This window comes from Dipodomys spectabilis, unplaced genomic scaffold (assembly GCF_019054845.1).
Source record: "Dipodomys spectabilis isolate Male_0828 unplaced genomic scaffold, ASM1905484v1 ptg000024l, whole genome shotgun sequence".
Classification (NCBI taxonomy): domain Eukaryota; kingdom Metazoa; phylum Chordata; class Mammalia; order Rodentia; family Heteromyidae; genus Dipodomys; species Dipodomys spectabilis.
The window spans coordinates 12,800,060-12,818,506 of record NW_024870701.1 but is presented as its reverse complement, the minus strand read 5'-3'; the positions used below and the strand labels follow the sequence as shown (position 1 = coordinate 12,818,506).

Sequence of the window (18,447 nt, the reverse complement as noted above, 5' to 3'; positions counted from 1 at the left end):
TACCTGAGCCATGTTCTCAGCACCCGCCACTCCCCCCCCCATCCACCACCCAACAAAGTTTGGGTTTGGGGTTTGGGTTTTTGTTTTGGGGTTTGGGTTTTTGTTTTGTTTTGTTTTTGTTTGTTTGTTTGCTGGTTGTGGGGCTTGAACTCTGGGCCTGGGTGCTTTCCCTCAGCACTTCTACCACTTAAGCCACAGCCCTACTTCCAGTTTTCTGGTGATAAGAGTCTCACAGACTTTCCTGCCTAGGCTGGCTTTGAACCGTGATCCTCAGATCTCAGCCTCCTGAGTAGCTAGGGTTACAGGCATGGTACCTGGTTACTGGTACCTGGCTCCAACAAAGTTTTTATACAACATACTAAAGTCACAGTACGAAGAAGGTAGAGTGCACAGATGGGCAATTTGGATTTTATATTTGGATACTTTACATTTGGATTTAACTCATGATCAGACATCCTAAGCAATCAACCTAGTCCAGAGCTTGTTTTAGTGCTGTGATGTTGCTGGGTCTAAATTCTTCATAATTTAGGGACAAGAAGCCCCACTTGTTCTTTTGAGCTAAGCTCTGGAAATTATGTAGCCAGGCCTGCTGTAATGGATACATTGTTTGGATTCTGGCCTGAGTGAGGTTGCTACTACTTCCTATGACCCTGACCTTCTAGTGGCCTGTTGTTTTCTGTACCCAGACAGACTGATAAGTCCACAAAGACTGCAATACACTGACATCCATCTCAAGCATTTGAAAGTCATACATTGCCCAATACCCTAGACAGTTGTTCAGTGTGTTTTATGGATTAATGTTATGTCATTTTCAAACGAAAATTTGGCATGGGAAAGGTTATGTTAAATTCTGAACTATGTAATAAGTGGAATCATTTTCACAGAAAAGAATGTCAGTATGTAGAAAGCTAAGCTTGAGACGTCACACTTGTAGCAGCAGAAGGATGTTTAAATTGATGTCCAGATTGGAAAGTCTAGATTAGTCAGTCACCTTGAGCTGTGGAGAGACATTACTTCTCCCTCAACCAATAACAAGGAATAAAATGTTGCTGCTGTGAGACACAGACCAGGCCTCACTGGATCCTTATCCTGAGCAACGTTACTTGCTCATTTCTCAGGCTGACCACCACGTTGTAGTTTCCACACACACTAGTATGCTACTCTGAAAGGGTCTCCACTGTCTTTTCCAGCTTCAGTAAAAGATAATACTGTGTTACCTTCAAAGAGAAAGCAGGTTTTCTGGTTTGGTCACTAAGATGGTTTTAAAAAACAGTTGCCAAAGAGAGTGCTTAAAAATATCTCATGCCATGATAGTGTGGCAGAAGTCATTGTTCTGTCCCCAGAGTGATATATTTGAAGAGCACTGCTCAATTGGGTGTCTGTGGCCTGTACTGCTTCTGTTTGCATTATTTATAGGTGTATCTTACTTAGTCATTAAAATTGTTTCAGATGTCACTGTCTTCAAGATGGCTGTGTTAAGTACAAGGAAATAGGAAGATTAGCTAAAACTTCCTTTTTACATCTTGGAGAAAGCATTTTTGTAAAGAATTACCATACTGTCGAAGGGAACATTAATCCAGATGTGCCACAGAGTAGGAGGTAAAGCCCAAGAAGCAAACAAAACCCATGAAATAGCTTGAGGCTTCCTTCTTCCCCATGTGTAATGGCTCTAGATGGCCAGGATCTGACCCACATTCCCATCACTGGGTGAGACATTAGAATACAGGCTGTAGCAAGATAAGTGCTGTTTCAGTGGAAGTTCAGAGTCTAGGGAGTTAAGGGAGAAGTTAAACAGTTGCACATTGAGTTAAAGACTTAAAGTGAAGAGTTCAAGGTGTCCTGGGGATTTAAAAGAAGAAGGTAATTTAGATTGAGTTCAGGACATACTGTTTTTGAGAACTGATTGTAAGCTGAAGCCTAAATAATTTGTCAGGATAGAGATAATTATGAGTACAAAAATAGAGCATGTGAAGGACACAGAACAGTGAACTGTGTATAAGAGAAATCCAATAGATGCAGTGCCCCTCCACAGTATAGACGTAATAGAGTGGAGTCACATGGATCACACTATACAGGGAATAAATGGCCAAAGATGCCAAGACCAAAAACTTTATAAGACTTTTATTCTGAGATAAGGTCTCACTGCGTAGCCCAAGCTGACCTCTTAACTACTGAGCCTCCTGCCCTAGCCTCCCAAGTACTGGGATTACAGGCTGTGCCATCATTGCCTGGCAGAGATTTCCATTTCAAAATTATATACTCAAATAGGCACATGTGAAGTTCCTGTGTGATGTATAACATTCAGTAAATTCTCATTACATGATACAAGAGAATAGAAATCATCATTGTTATGTATCTGAATACTTTCAGCAAATATAAGTGGACTGAGGAACAGAATAGCAAATAAATCATCTGGTCATTAAATAAGAAAAAAATTCGTTTCAGGAATCAAAGAAAACTAAAATGTTTTACATATATTGTATTGTTTTCATGATAGGAAAATGCAAAAAAAAAAAAAAAAAGCAGTAATGCTCAAAGCACCTAATTCCTTTTCCTCTTGGGTGTTTTTACTTTACCTAATTGTACGATTAAATAGTTTGCATGTTAGAATTTAGAGAGCAAACATGGGAGATTAGTGTGAATCATCATTAGACATATTCCAGAATCCCTCATATATAATCATTGGTGTGTTTTGAATTACTCATTTTCTCGAGGAAAGTTTTTAGAAACTTAACTTTAAAAAAAATAGGAAAGAATTGCTAACCTGGCCTGCTTCGTGGTGATTCATTTCTTCTCCCATTTTGCTCCTTAAAACAACCAAAAAGCCAGATGTTTAGTTGCTTAAGATGAAAGCTGTTTCCTTAGAAATCCTGAATGAAAGAAAAAGTGCTTCACTAGAATGGCAAGGTCTACTTAGAAGGTAATCATGACCGGCCTCAGGCAATTGAAGGTTGCTCATAGCAACAGAGACCACTTGTAGATATACTAATTTCCTAAAATAAGCCTTCTCTAATAAGTGTGCCTGGAATTTTCCTGTTCTACTGTACCAAATGTTCTTTTTTTTCAATGACTGAATTGACCTAAATATATTCTTGTTTGGTAGGCTTGTAACCTGTAGATTACTTCTGTAGGCTTAAAAAATATTTCATTTCTATTGTGGAATCTTTTTACCTGCTGACACATTTTTCTTTGTTCTTTCTACAAATTTAAATCAAATTTAATGTTAGTGGTTTGATAGTAACTAGAAAAATATTTTCATTTTCTTATGGTGGGTTTAAGTGGTGAAATGAAATCAGTAACTTAATTGTTGACATTTTTTAAATGTATGTGTGCCAGTCCTGGGGCTTGAATTCAGGGACTAGGTTCTGTCCCTAAGCTTTTTTGTTCAGAACTAGCACTCTACCACTTGAGCCACAGATTCATTTATGGCATTTTGGTGGTCAGTTGGAGACAAGAGTCTCAAGAACCTTTCCGCTTTCTGGCTTTGAACTATGATTCTCATATCTCACCTTCCTGAGTAGCTAGGGGACAGGCATGAGCCACCAGCACCTAGGTAATGGTTGATATTTTTAAAGTAAAATTGAAATAAAGGGCTGGGGGTATAGGTCCTGGGTTCAATCCCTAGTACAAGAAGAAAAAGATAGGAAGGGAGGAGAAAGAAGGAGATTTCTAACATGTATGTATATTTATTGAGTTTTGGTTTATTATTGTTAATGACAGTATGAAATACTCAATGTAAAGCTGTGAAACATGAATCTAGAACTAGTATTTTGACTATTTTCTATTCTTAACTCCTTAAAGTAAAATTCATGAATGATTATCATAAATAGAAATCTGATCCTACAATTTTTCTTTTACAAATGGACAAGACATTATCACAAAAGAAAATTTTATTTATTCATTCAAATATATCCTAGGAGACATTTGTTTGTTCTTATTTACTTTTTTTTTTTTTTTAAGGAATTGGGTATAGCTTTATCAAATTTTTCCACTGTTAGATAGCTTAGGAGAAAGAATGCCATAATTAAATAGAGCTCTTCCATATCAGTAATGTCATAAGACTCCTCTCTTTGGGTTTTTTTTTTTCTTCGATTTCTTGCACCCAGTTTTTATATTTGCACAGGCTTGTAAAGACAGCCTTTGTAGAATTTTCTAGAGCAGCAATAATCTCCGTGGTTAAACGACAATTAGACAACTATAGTGGCTGCTTCTGTCACTCCCTCTTTACTTATGCTGTTTTCTGATTTTGCTGAGTTTTATGATTTTTCAAAAAATTTAAACATTTAAATATAGCCAGTGAAGGTAAAACCCTGGAGGGAGGTCAGAGGACTAGAACACTAGTTGCTGTTGTGCTTTGTGACACAAGGCAAGTTATTTGAGCTGCTGAGCCTAAACTCAGCCAGCGATGAAGGAGTTGGACTCGGCCATCTCCCCACTCTGGTTTTTGTTGTTGTTTTTGGTGCTGATCTTAGGACTTGAACTCAGTGCCTGGACACTGTCCCTAAGCTTTTGTTCTCAAGGCTAGTACACTACCACTTTGAGCTACAGCTCCATTTCCTGCCCCATCTGGCTTTGAATCTCTATCCTCAGATCGTAGCCATTAATTTAAAGTTTGAATTAAAGGAACAGGAACATTAATACAAACCAGACAAGACAGAAACTCTGATTTCTTTTTCTTTTTCATTTTTACCACAGCCTTGTAGTGACAATGCATTTGTCAGTTAGACTATCAAAGTGATTTATTTGGATCTGTGGTTTCTTTTGTTTTTGTCAGTATCCATGAATTAGTTACCTAACATTGGTCAAGAATACATCTTTTTCCTTAAAAAAAATAACTTTCAGTAGTTGTACAAAGGCATTTCCATTCAACACGTGAAAGAAAGAATCTTTTATGAGTAATCCTTCATCCCAAATTAATCAACTTACTTATAAATGATTTTGTAATCTTTCTGAAAATAGAACTTTGCTTTCTTTCTTTACTTTGACAGTTTCAGTTCTTTTTCTTCCTTCCCTTTTTTCCATTCACTACCTCTCTTTCTCTCCCGTTTTTTTTTTTTCCGCTCTTCATCAGTTCTATATCTTTCCAAACCATTCCTCCATGGAGGCTCTGTCCTTCCCTATAATCACAGATGTTCCAGGTCTAAGGTGAACTCTGGCTCAATCTCACCAGCCTACTACTCTATCCCCTCCCCACTTATTTTTTTCTACTCCACTACCTCTCCGCTTTAACTCTGACCCTCTGTAACTCCTCTAAGTTTTCTGGTCAATTTGTCAACACCCAGCCTTCTTATATGCCCCTGACTTCCTGATATTATATTCCTCTTAGAGGCTACTCCTTACTCCTTCCTGTATGCCCCATAATAGTCAATGAAGATTAGCTATGACAAGATTCTGGGCTCACAAAGAGAGGGGCAGGATTCTCCACACAGAGCAGTGCAAGAAGATAGGCCTTTGCCCTTTTTGTGGGGTTAGCCATGAGTATATTTTCCAAGTGTTCTATACAACTCACCCCATCTCTAGTATTTTAAATCAAACTTTCTGTGCTAATTTGGAAACTCAATCCCCAATTGTAATCCTGTGTCCCTGAGAAAATGTTAAGTTTCGAAGAACTAAGAAAAGAACTTTTGGAATACATACATCTTGTAAATAGTGACTGCTAGTTTCTCATAAGATACATTCTGCAGCTGCTCAAAGGGCTAGGTGTAGGGTTGGGGATGGGAGGAAAAGGGTTTTGATTGTTAAAATTTCTTAGAAATTTCAGCACTAAAAGCACTTTGTAATCATTTTAATTTATGTAATTATTTCATCTAAGTTTGCACATTTTAGAATTAATGACTTCTTGCAGAAAACCATGTATTTGAGCTATGTAAAATTCCGTAATTCTGTAGATCAGCAGCTGTATAACTCTGAAGAAGAGATTCCTTTTCACAGACATTTTTTATGGTATAGAAACTAATATTTTAATCCATCTTTTTAAAGACTATACTGAGACTCTGAATGTAGGATAGCTGGTCAGACTTAAACAGAATGGCAAGTCATGCCTAGTACTTTACTTTAGAGATACTTACATATTTTTACTTTTCAGAATATTACTTAGGATATTTCCTAACCAAGTCACAAGACTCTGAATGATTAAAATCATCCTTAAAGAAATGTCCTCTGGTTAAACTGGACTCTGTGATGAATGTACTCTGGGACTTGGTTGACTTTTGTGAAACCTCCGTCATTCAGGCCCTTTAAGATATACTTCAGTATTTTTCATAGAAAATGTATTATTTATATCTGAGGACCAAGAAATATCATTGTTGTTCTGCTTGCATCAGTAGTTTTATATAAGCCTTCTTCACTGATAAATTTGAGTCAGATTAATGAGTAATAATTCTAAAAATAACCTTTTGAAACTATTGGAGAGCGAAGGAAGTGGATATATAATTATGCTTTAAAAGGATACATGACTAAGGCACTCAAATACATTTCCTATGGTACGTAGAGTGGTTTTTTTCCCCTAGTTTAACGCAACTGAATGATTATTTTCTACATTCCATCAACATAGCATCATTAATAACATTAAACTTTGAAAAAAAGTGATACAGGGTTTGCAAAACAGAAAGACCAGAAGTTTAGCCAAAGGACTAAGAAGTTATTTTAAAATACAGGTACCAAATGACTTACCCAGCAAATTTTCTCACATTTTCTTAGTATGTACTTTCTCCATAATTAAAAATGAGTGCAATATTAAAAACTGTATTTATCAAAAAAGAAGAATTTGTCTCATTAAAACACCATGCTTTACATTCTTGATATGCCATAAAGTTTAATATGAAACATAAATATAAAACCTTGGCCAGTTGGTTTTATGTGTCTTTTGAAAACAGAGGCTGTCACTTAGGTTGTTTCTATAGTATTAGCTTTGATGTTTGATGTTTTATAACTCACATTATGTTATTTTTGTCGGTTGTGGGATTTGAACTCAGGACCTGGGCATTGTCCCTGAGTCTCTTTGTACTCAAGCCTAGAGGTCTATCACATGAGCCACAGCACCACTCCCCAGTCTTTGAATGGTTAATTGGAGATAAGAGTCTCATGGGGACTTTTCTGCCCTGGCAGACTTCGAACCATGATTCTCAGATCTCAGTCTCCTGAGTAGTTAAAATTACAGGTATGAGCCACCGGCTTCTAGCCACGTTATCTTTTTAACTCATGAAATAGGCATGATATTTCAATTTATTATTTCCTCCACAATGAGCAAATATTCAAGAAAGAACTTTAAAGTGATATTTAACCTACAAGAGTTCACATGGCTTCTAAACTGTCTTTAAACTACATTTAAATGAAGTTTTCATATTTCCTCGATTAAGTAGAAAATTCAAATTATATTGAAGAAATGTCAGTTAGTTCTTGTGTATAAACAGATATTTCTTAAGCATTTATACTTCTTTTTGTCTATTTTAAATGTTTTTGACTTCATACTTAATATAATAAAAGACCCTGACTCTCATTTGAAAGAATTTGGAGCAAGAATATCCTGTTAACCAAAATTTCTGATGATTGTATTACACGATAGTTCTATTAAGGCTGTGTTGTACATAATTTTATTTTTTACTTTCCATGCTATAAAGAGGTTATATTACATTCACAAATAGACTTTTTAATGTCTCCATGTGTATATATTTAAATATTTAGGGAAGAAGGAGACTCTGAATGACTCACTCTGGAAAAGGGGGGGAGGGCAATTTTTAACTTTTCAAATAGCTTTCTTTCCTCTTCTCATTTCTTCATAGAAACTTGCCAGTTACTCTACATAAAAGTGTCCCTTTCTCTTAACTATCTCTGCTTGTTGCCAAGGTGTAAATCAGAAAGCCCAAGCTTCTTTCTCCCACTTCATAAACAAGACTCCGTTCTGCTTCAGACTGTTTGGAGGTCTGCCAAAGTTGTCATGATGATGTCAGTTTACCAAGAATGTTCACATTTCTCATGCTGTGTTCCACATTCCCTGACTCAAGCAAATGTCCTTTTAGAGCTCACTGAAGTTTTAGGCTTAGATTAAAAAAGCATGCCTTGTATTCAGTCCTTACTCTTCATATGCTACCTTTCCAAAATCAAAGGTTCATTTTCACAACATGTCATTTTACAAACCACCTTCACACATTTCATATTTGTTGACTAAGAAAATATAAAACAATTGAAAATTGATCAGATAGTATAATAAGGTTTTTTTAAGTTTAGCATTCTTCCATTCAGCAAATATATGTGTGTATACCTATATCTCTTATTTACTTGGAATATATTGTTTGACTTCAGCTTTTTCATTTTGCAAATAATAATATATCTGTTTTTGCAAAGTGGTTCCTATTTTTAGGAGAAAGTACATAGTATATATCAAATTCTCAGATATCTTACAGTATTTCTTGGTTCGTGGCTACCTCATTATCAGCCACTAGGTAATTATTTCTAGTCACTAAAAAAGATTTTGACATACTAAAATTAGACTGGAAATTTTCTGATAATATGAGGGACATGTCTACAGTTGGAAGGTTTAGTTTAGGCTTTGTTTTTTATCTTGTCCCAATCAAATTAACAGATGTCTTATGGAAAATTCATAAGTCCATGATGATTTTGGTCTACCCGACATTTAAACTGTGTGTAAACTCAATTTTATGGACCTTAAGAGAACAAAGCTTACAATAAAACCTGTTTTGTGTCTGTTGCGTTTGAACTGGTTATCTCACGTGATTCAAAGCAATGTGCAGAACTGTAGTACTGAAATGGCCCTAACAGAACCTTGGAAGTAAATTCTAGATAACTAAGCGATTCTGGACACTTCTGCAGGTTGGGAAATTGAATGTAAGTATGACATACTTGTAAAATAATGATCATTGTAAATAACCAGTAAATATCAGTATGTTTGAAGCCAGGCTCCAGTAACTCATGTCTCTAATACTAGTTTCTCAGGAGGCTAAGACTTAAGGATTTTGGTTCGCAGCCAGGCAGGTAAATCCAATTTGACACTCTTATCTCCAGTTAACAAGCAAAAAGCTGGAAGTTAAGGCATGGCTCAAGTGGTAGAGTCCCAGCTTTGAGTGAAAAAAGCCAAACAAGAGCATAATGCCTGAGTTCATTCTCCAGTAGTTGCGTGCACATATGTGCATGCATGCCTCCCCCCCCCAAAGCATATTTGCAAGGATGTGTTACAGCTAATGAGTACTTATGACCAAATTAGACTAAGAAACAAATATCAGTATATATTTACCTTTTAAGTATATTTGATTATATTTTGATTTTTGATTAGATATATTGTATATTCATTAAAAAGGGAGAATTTTCTTGACTATTAATTTTAAAAGTGGCCTCAGCTGACTTTCATAGGCTCATATTGGACATTGCCTGGTTTTTTCATTTCTTTTGCAATAAGGAGAGTTACAAAAATTTTTCTTTTAATCACTAAGTTTGTGTCATTCAAGAAAATGGAACATCTTGAGATGGAGGAAAACCCTAGCCCTTCTGTCCTTTATTCTCATTGAGCAGCATAATGACTTTTGCTGAGATTCCAATTCATAAATTCAAACCATTGTGAGTTTTAGGTTTAATCCTACTAACATTGCTCTATACCAAATATATATCATTTTGACAATTTTTTAGAGCATTCCTTTGTGGCTTTTTATAGAAATTTCAAAACAGTTAAAATGAGTTAAATTAAAATCTAGTTGAATACAGAGATTTTTTTAAACTCTATTTTAAGAAATAATTGCAGATTCTAAAAGTAGTTTTCAAATTAGCAAGGAAGCCTCAACCAGTGTTTCAGTCTCATCTTAGAAGGCTCAGTGTGTTCTCTAGAATTTCAAGAGTTAGTTTCCACAGCTAGAAAAGGGCCTGAACTCCAGAAAGTGTCAGATTGATTCATGACAATGACAGATCAGATTCAAGGAATTGCTTAGGATGTGTTTATCCATTGGAATACCATAGAGATTTTTAAACAAATGAGATATAGTTTGTTTATCATAAAAGAATAGCCAAAACTGGCTATTGAGCCACAGGCCAGTGTACTGTTTTAGATAATACTCTTGTCTCTATATGAATGGGAAATGTCTGTTTTCTTCCATGTTTTTTTATTTTAATTATTTTTTATTTATTTGGTGCCAAGAACTCAAACCCAGGGCGGCCACATTCCCAGCCCCTCTTCCATATTTATTAAGCAAATATATGTTTCCATATGTTGACCTAATGTTTCTGTGATTTTGAGTTAAAAGGGTTGCTGTTAATATTATGTAGCTTTTTTGTTCTTTATTTTAAAGTAGATGTACAAAGGAGTTTCAATTCCACAAATCAGATTATAAGTACAGTGCATCTTCATCAGTGATACCTGCTCCATTGTTTTCCATATTTTTCCTAATTCATATTGTATATCTTATAGCCTTTTCTAAAGTAAAAAGGTCTCCCTTTTCCTCTGTACATGTGTTTCCTAATTGGCAACTCATTTTTTACTATCCAATTTATGTATATGTAATTCTGCAGTTCACCTTTTTTAAAAATCACTTTTCTAAAAAGAACCTCGGGGAAGGTAGGGAGGGAAGGGATGGTAGGGGGAAAACAATGGAGGGGGTAACAATGCTCAATAGGAAGTGTACTCATTACCTTGCTCATATAACTGTAACCCTCTGTATAGTATCTTTACAATAAAAAATTTAAAAAGTCACTTTTCTAAATTTGGTTCTGTGTAATATTTCTCTTGCCTTTTATTTCTAGTACATTCTCCAGATTGTTCCATTTGCTCACAAGCAGCCAACTAAAACACTTGTTCAACAAGGGCAAGAGGTTAATTTCCTTCACTATAGAGCATTGCTTGCCATAGACCAGAGTTGCACTATGATTATTTTCCTTCTTTTTGATAGTGGTACTGGGGCTTGAACTCAGGACCTCATGTTTGTTAGGCTTGCATTCTACTACTGAGACATGCCTCCAGTCTTTTGCACTGGCTGTTTTGAATGAGAGAAAGAGTGAGATGTCTGGAGTATAAGCCTACTATTTTACACTTTTTTGCCATATATGGATGATAGGTATTCACTACTACACCTAGCTTCTTCCAAAAGATGGAACTTCACAAATTTCCTTCCTCCCTGCCTGCCTCCCTGCCTGCCTCCCTGCCTCCCTCCCTGCCTCCCTCCCTCCCTCCCTCTCTCACTCCCTCCCTTCCTTCCTTCCTCTCTCCCTCCCTCCCTCCCTTCCCTCCCTCCTTCCTTCCTTCCTTCCTTCCTTCCTTCCTTCCTTCCTTCCTTCCTTCCTTCCTTCCTTCTTTCCTTCCTTCCTTCCTTCCTTCCTTCTTTCTTTAATTTTGGCCTGAACCAAGTTCCTCCTGATCTCACCTTTCTGCATAGCATGGGTGGCAGTAATGCACTACTGCACCCAACTATGACTTCATAGGGGTTTTCAATAACTTTTTGCACAGGCTAGCCTCAAACCATGATACTCACGATCTACTCACTATCTCAGCTTCTCCAGCAGCTAGGACTACTGATATGAGCCACTGTGCCTAACCTCTTATTTAATTTTTAACAATTGTTATCTTTAAGTAGTTGTACAAAAGAGTTTCAATTCAACAAATCAGCTTATAAGTAAAAAGCTTCTTGATCAAGGTAACCTCATTTATCATTCCTTTTTCTTTTTTACAATGGTCTTGTTACTAGAACATTAATCTTGTCCTTAATTGCCCTAAAATCATTTCCTTTTTATCATTTCACGTTTGCAGGTAGTATTTGAAGATATGTTTCTGTAGTTGTACACAAATTAAATATCTCAAGCCTGTCTGTCTTGGGGAGGATTTATATTCAGACTTCTCTAAATTTTGTTTCCAGACAGGATGTAGTATGAACAAAACAGAGACTGAGGGATGGATTGAATTGAGCTACTGCTAACACAGTGTCTCATCTCTTCTTGTTCTTCCTGGTGATCAACCTCTTTTCCCTTTTGTGGGAAGTTCTTTTCATATATGAAGTTCAGCTCTGCTTTATAAACATTTTTTAATGTTAAGCTTGTGCTTTGGGAATCTTACTCAACATCCTTACATTAGATCCTATAAAATTCTCCTAAATTCAGTGACTCTATACCCTCTTCACTTTTCAATGTCTCACAGGACCAGGAGTCATCATTTGGTTAACAGAACAATAAACCGTTTGTTCTTTTATCATCAAAGGAGAATCCAGATCCTTGGGTTGTATTCAAATTTTATTTTTATATATGATCTAAAACAAAAGGACCATCAGCCAAGGGTTGGGCACTTTTTTCATATAACAGTTCACCTTTTAGTGACCTCTCTCATTATTACTATGATCCACTTTATGCTGATGAAACTCTTTCAAAATACTTACAGTCCCAAGAAAAGGATGTACAGGTTAATGATTTTATTTTATCTGAGGTTATCCTGGAATGTATTGTCAGCTTTAAAAATCTATATACTATAGATTGAATCCAGTGCCTTATACATGCTAGGTAAACATTGTACTACTTCACTAAGCCTAAACCCTTTTGCTTTGATTTTGTTATCAACTTTTCCAGGGCCAGCCTTGAATTCCAAGTACTCTTGCCTCTTCCTCCTGAGTAGCTGGGATTATAGACATGTGCCAGCATACTCAGCTTGTCAGATTTTAGTAAACATTAGAATTCATGTAGAATGACTTTAATTCAATCTCAGTTAAAATTAGCCCAGGGTCTGATAGGAAGTAGATAACATCTTAAGGGAGGGTACCTTCTGATGACCACCAATATCAACAATGGCATCAATACCCAGAAATCAAGCATTTCTAGATATTCAGGTCAAGTTTTAATCAGCTTGGTGATGTGAATCTCAGCTGGAAATTTATCAGTTACTTTTCATCCTGCCAGTCAAATAAGCAATTGCTTTTGGGGGAAGGTTTAACTGGAAACTAGCATTTCCAGAGCTTATTGCCAATACAACCAATTTGTCATTACCTTATCGATGTTGCAGAGACTTCTTAAAATCTTCCTTGTCTTTCAGTCTATTGGAAGAACTGAGAAACAGATCCAGTGAAGTTAATTTGTCCTTTATCTCCTTTCATATCATCAAATTTCTGTCCTACATCTTCACTGAATGATACCTCTATTAATAGTTTTTCGGTTTACGCTCCCAATAATACAGCTAAAGGAAATGTGATGGAAAAGATTTCTGTGGTAATTCTGGGTTCCTAACATTAATTTTCTAGTATGTAGACATTTTGCCAATTTGTAACCATCTTAGCCTTTTTGCAAATGAAAACTTTGTTCTTAATTTGTCCCCTAGATATTCCAGAGTTATGTGTTCTCTGCCTACACTTGATTTATTTATTTTACTTGCCTAGTTTGCTTATAGACTATGGACTGCTTTATTGTAGACTGCTCATAAACTTTCTAATCTGTGATTTCAGTATTACAGTTTATATAGACATACACTTTTTTCAATTGGCAGTGTTATATTTTGAAAATGCTTTTTTACATTAGAAATCTTTAAGCTTAATATGTTACCCGTATAATTTAATTTTCAATATATTATTCAAGTAATTAGGCATTTCTAGATTCAGCAAATTGATATTTATTCAGCGTAGTGAGCAGCTGTTTCTTTCCCCCAATTTAGCTTGATTAGACGTAATTATTGATAATCAGTGTTTATAAATCTGTTTTGTACCTTAAAAATCTGAACATCAATGCATCATCTGAATTCTTACTGGGCATTGAATCCAGAATCTCATGCATGCTAGCCAAGCACTCTTCCACTTGAGCCTTGTCATCCGTTCCTTCGGGCTCTTCTTTATATCTCCAGTTTTCCACATTGGCTCCCAGAAGACTAGTATCTGGCTTTGCCAAACCTAAGCAGGAGTGAAGTTACTTGTCAGTCTAATCCCTGATTTGGAGACACTTTAAAGCTGCTAAGTTTTGTGGGGAGAGGCCCACAGGGCAGATCAGGTTTCCACAGGAATGTAGCCTGTGCAGTCTAAGTCCAGTTGTATATCTGGGTCCAAAAAGATCCAGATTCAGAAGAAAGTCTGACAGCTGAGAACATCAGCCACACTAGGGAGGCAGCACCTTTCTGTAACCAGCATGCAGAGGTGAGATTAATTCCAGTTCTCAAGGTGGACATTTCCAGGACTTCTTCAGAAGTAGGACTTGATGAGAGCAGATGTGCACAACCTGTGGAAATCTGAGCTCTGGCAGAAAGAAGGAAAGAGAGAGAGGGAGGAGGGAAGGGGGAGAGAGGAGGGAGGGAGAGGGAGGGATGGAGGGAGGGAGGGAGGGGGAGGAAAGGACAGAAGAGAAAAGCAGAGGATGATATGTAGAGTGTTACTATGCTTACAAACCCAAGAAGCCTTCAGTGGAGGGAAGCAGGCAGCAGCCCACTGATCTCAGGCAGGGGAAGATGAGCTAGTCAGGGAGTTATTCTGATGATCCTGACTGCTGCGTTTAGGCTGCAGGAGAAGTGGGTGGCTTGCTGACAGTTGGCTGTGTATCTGGTTCCTTACCTGGATCTAGACAGTGCTGAAGATGGCAGCCACTGTTTCGAAAAATGTCAATATGTTATTCTAAACACACTCTTGAATGCATGAGGATCGATATTGGAAGTACAAAGATTTGTTCTTTTTTATTTGAAATGGCTTGGTTTGAAAGTATTCTTGGAAGACTCAACAAGGACGCTTTTCCTTCTGTTTGTCTCATGTTTTTTGTTTGTTTGTTTTCACCGGTTTCTGGCATTTTATTTAGGCAGGATACCTTCTAAAACTAAAAAAAAAAGTTATTTTGCATTATGTAGCAGAACAATTGATAATAAACTTACAAGTTTGTTGTGAGTAATTTGGGGCTATGGCAGCTTCCAAAGTTAAATTAGCCAATTTGTGCAGAATACAATGACCTTAAGAAATGGAGGGACTTGACAGTGAGTCCCAGAAATGGTGCATCATTCTTGACATTTCAACGCTGGGAGTGACTATACCTGACTTAAGCTCAAGTCACTGTATCTATAAATAATAACACACATGAAATGTTTCCGTATAAAGGAAGCATAGAAAAAGACATCAACGGGGCAAAAGAAACTGAGGTTGGAGGGGGTTGGTGAACATCTATGACAATATGTAGTAATCTCCCTTTTGTGCTTACAACGTTTCCTTAGCTTCGGTTCATATAGCACTTGCTTTGTCCCACAGACATTTCCAATATATGCTATCCAATTGTTCCTTTCAATTAGTATTACTAGGAGATGAGGAATTTGAGACAGAGACTGCCCTCAGGGAGCTTTGGAGACACAAAGATCGTCACACAAACAGTTCTGCAATAACAGTTGCTGGTATCTCCAGACTATGAGCTGAGATGTGGAAAAGGGCATCACAGACATGGGAGAGAGTATCAGCTGTCCTGAGAGTCACACCCCACCCTACCCCCTGCCCTGTTCTGCATCCCTGTTTCAAAAAAAAAAAAAGAGAGAGCTGGCAAGTCTGGATCATGAAAGGTTGTGTGTCATGCTAAAGAGGAGGTAGGTAAAGCCTGGAAAGGTATAAGGTAGGAACAAGGTGAGCCAGTGGGCATGTAGCAGCAGCATGGGTGATGGTACTAGCCTGAGGCAAATAGATTATTTAAGAGGTAAGTATAATAATCCAAGAAAGTCACCAGTGACAATGTGGTTCTGAGCTCTGATTCTCCTTAGTTGCTTAACTTTTGAGCCTTGTTTTCTTTATCTGAAAAGTACACGTGATGACAGTATCAACATTGAAAGGAGTTTGGGGTAGAAATGATACTTATCCAATACCCAATCCATAGTAAACTCTCAGTTAATAATCAGTATTACAGTACCATGTCTCACAGTCTCCTTCAATTCATGTTAACCAGAACAAACCATTTCTCTGCTGGCCTACGAAATTTGTGCTCTCCATTTCACTGTGATTGTCTGTCCAGAGACCCAGCCAACAACTCAGCAGAAGCCTGGACAGGTCCCTTTCCTCCTGCCCTAATGATGCTATCTCTAGCTCTTGCTGTTTTATCCTCAGCATAAGTCTGCGGTCTGTTCACTTCTCTTTACCTCCTGTGCAGCTGTTTGAGCACAGAGGATTACAGACAGGTTACAGGGACCTCTTCTTTGATTGGCCCTTCCCTGGCCCACCCACTCCCACTTCATTCTCCACTTTGGAATCAAGAGTATATAGATCTTGGGGCTGGGAAGTTGGCTCAATGGTAGAGCGCTTGCCTTGCATGCCAGAGGCCCTGGGTTCGATTCCTCAGCACCACATAAGCAAAAAGAAAAAAGCCTGAAGTGGCGCTGTGGCTCAAGTGGTAGAGCGCTAGCCTTGAGCTGAAGAGCTGAGGGACAGTGCCCAGGCCCAGAGTTCAGGCCCCACGACCGGACCCAAAAAAAAAAAGAGTATATAGATCTTTTCAAAACACAAATCTGTGTTAAAATCACCATGTTAAAGAAACAAACTTCAGTAACTTCCCTTTGCTCTTAAGATAAATATTAAGGTTCTCTAGGGAAACAAGCAATATGTGTCAATTCTATTTTGTCCAATTGTTTTTATGTGTCTGAGAACAGAATACCCTACACAAAGGTGTGTGACATACTTTATATTAATTATCAAAGAAAGTTGGACTTATATCAGTATTCAACAGAGACTGGACTGGAGGCAGGGCCCATTGGTTGCTTTTACTTGACAACCTGGAGTAAACTACTTCGGTCATGTCTAGGCCTTACTTGCTAACTTTGTCCTTAGGCAGTTACTTAAACTTTACTTTTCTCTACCTCTGTCATTACATGACAGCATTTAGCAAGTATCTAGAACCTAGCAAGAACTACATAAATGTTTGCTGCTCTTGTTATTTACTTTCTTTGCTATTGTTGAGTTGTTGCTATAAGCATGTTTTGCTCTTACAACACATTAAAGCTTCTTAAGCAATTTTCAAAGAAAGGTGAAGCAAACGGTCCAAGGGGTCTGGGTTAGATTTACAGTGTGTCTGGCAAGGCTTTATGTGACAGCCTCTGCTTCTATAGTAACAACTTCTTCACAGACTACTGTTCTTCCCCTCCTTTGTGAACTATGTCATGCCAAACTTCTCATTTCCTGCAGACACACTTCTGCTCATCTTTGAAGTTTCAGATAAAAGTTGCAATCCCATGGGAGGCTCTTTCTGGGCCCTTTACACAAAGTTTGATTGCTGTGAACTCATGGTACTTTTTCTTTAGAGCTTTTTCTCCTTGTCATCGTTACGTTTCTTCAAGTGATTAATAACAAACACCTTATGACCCCCATCACGTAACTAGAACCACGAAAGGACCCAAACTGTTTCACTCACATTTATATCCCTAAGTGCCTCACAGAGCTGTCTGCCAAACTAGGCTGAAAGGGGTGAAGGCAGGAGCAGGCGAAAGCATTCTCTGGTAGAGAATGAAGTCATGTGAATACCACAGCTAGAGGAAGTTACACTGGAGAGGAGGGGACCTGCTGCATTTATCAGGATATATCCAGGGCCATGTTTATAGAGTTAGTTATATTTTAGAGAAGTTAGCTATATTTTAGAGAAGTCATTCTACCTGTCCATTGTGATAGACAAGTAGAAAGCAGAGACAAACTGTAGCAGTGTAAATGAAAATTGCCCCAGGTCTGGGTCTAAGCAGCAGGGATAGAGCAGAGCAGCAGGAACAGCTTGAAGAAATAAGCAGATGGAGCACTTGGGAGGCGGAGGCAGGAGGATTGGATGTTCAAGTCCAGTCAGAAACCAGGAGGATTGGATGTTCAAGTCCAGTCAGAAACCAGAGGGAGGGAGGAAAGAGGGAAAAAAGGAAAGGAGAAAGAAGAGCAAGGAAGGGAGAAAGGAAGGAAAGAAAGGATGGAAAGTAGAAGGGAGGGGAGGGAGAGAAGGGAGGGATGGAAGGAGAGCAGGAAGGAGATAGAAGAAGTAATATTACTATGTGATAGAGTAGATGCAAAGCAATGCTTTGGTGAAGATGATGTCTAGGTTTTTGGCTTGAATTTATTTATGAAATTAAGCGCCAAGGGGGTAAACATTGAATTCAGAGAGAAGTACTACGTGTTCATTGCTTCAGAGACATTATAGAGGAATTGTTCAGTGGAGGTTTAAGGTGGGATAGGCTAGAAAGATGTAGGAGATGCCAATCTGTATAAGGTGATGTGGGAGTAGTATACACCTTCAATCCCAGCACTTGAGAGGTGAGGTAGGAATATAGCATATTTGAGAACCAGCCCAGGTTGCATAGTGAGATCCTGTCTCAGAAACAAAAACTGTTTCTTAAAATCAAGGAGGGTGAATTTATTTAATCCCGCAGGGTTCCAGGTATTTTAATCTATCTGGAAGTTATAATTCATTCCTTTCTAGGTCTGGTTTTTGGGTGGTTTTTTTTTTTTTTTTTTTTTTTTTTTGGTTGATAACCAAGATTTGAACTCAGGATCTGCCATTCCCTTGGAT

General features: G+C 37.6%; 1 protein-coding gene across 2 annotated transcripts in view; it reads left to right on the top strand.

The window, feature by feature from the left end:
- Nucleotides 1-18,447, top strand: part of Garem1 (GRB2 associated regulator of MAPK1 subtype 1) — a 174,789-nt gene that overhangs the window by 94,179 nt on the left and 62,163 nt on the right. The window lies entirely within an intron of this gene.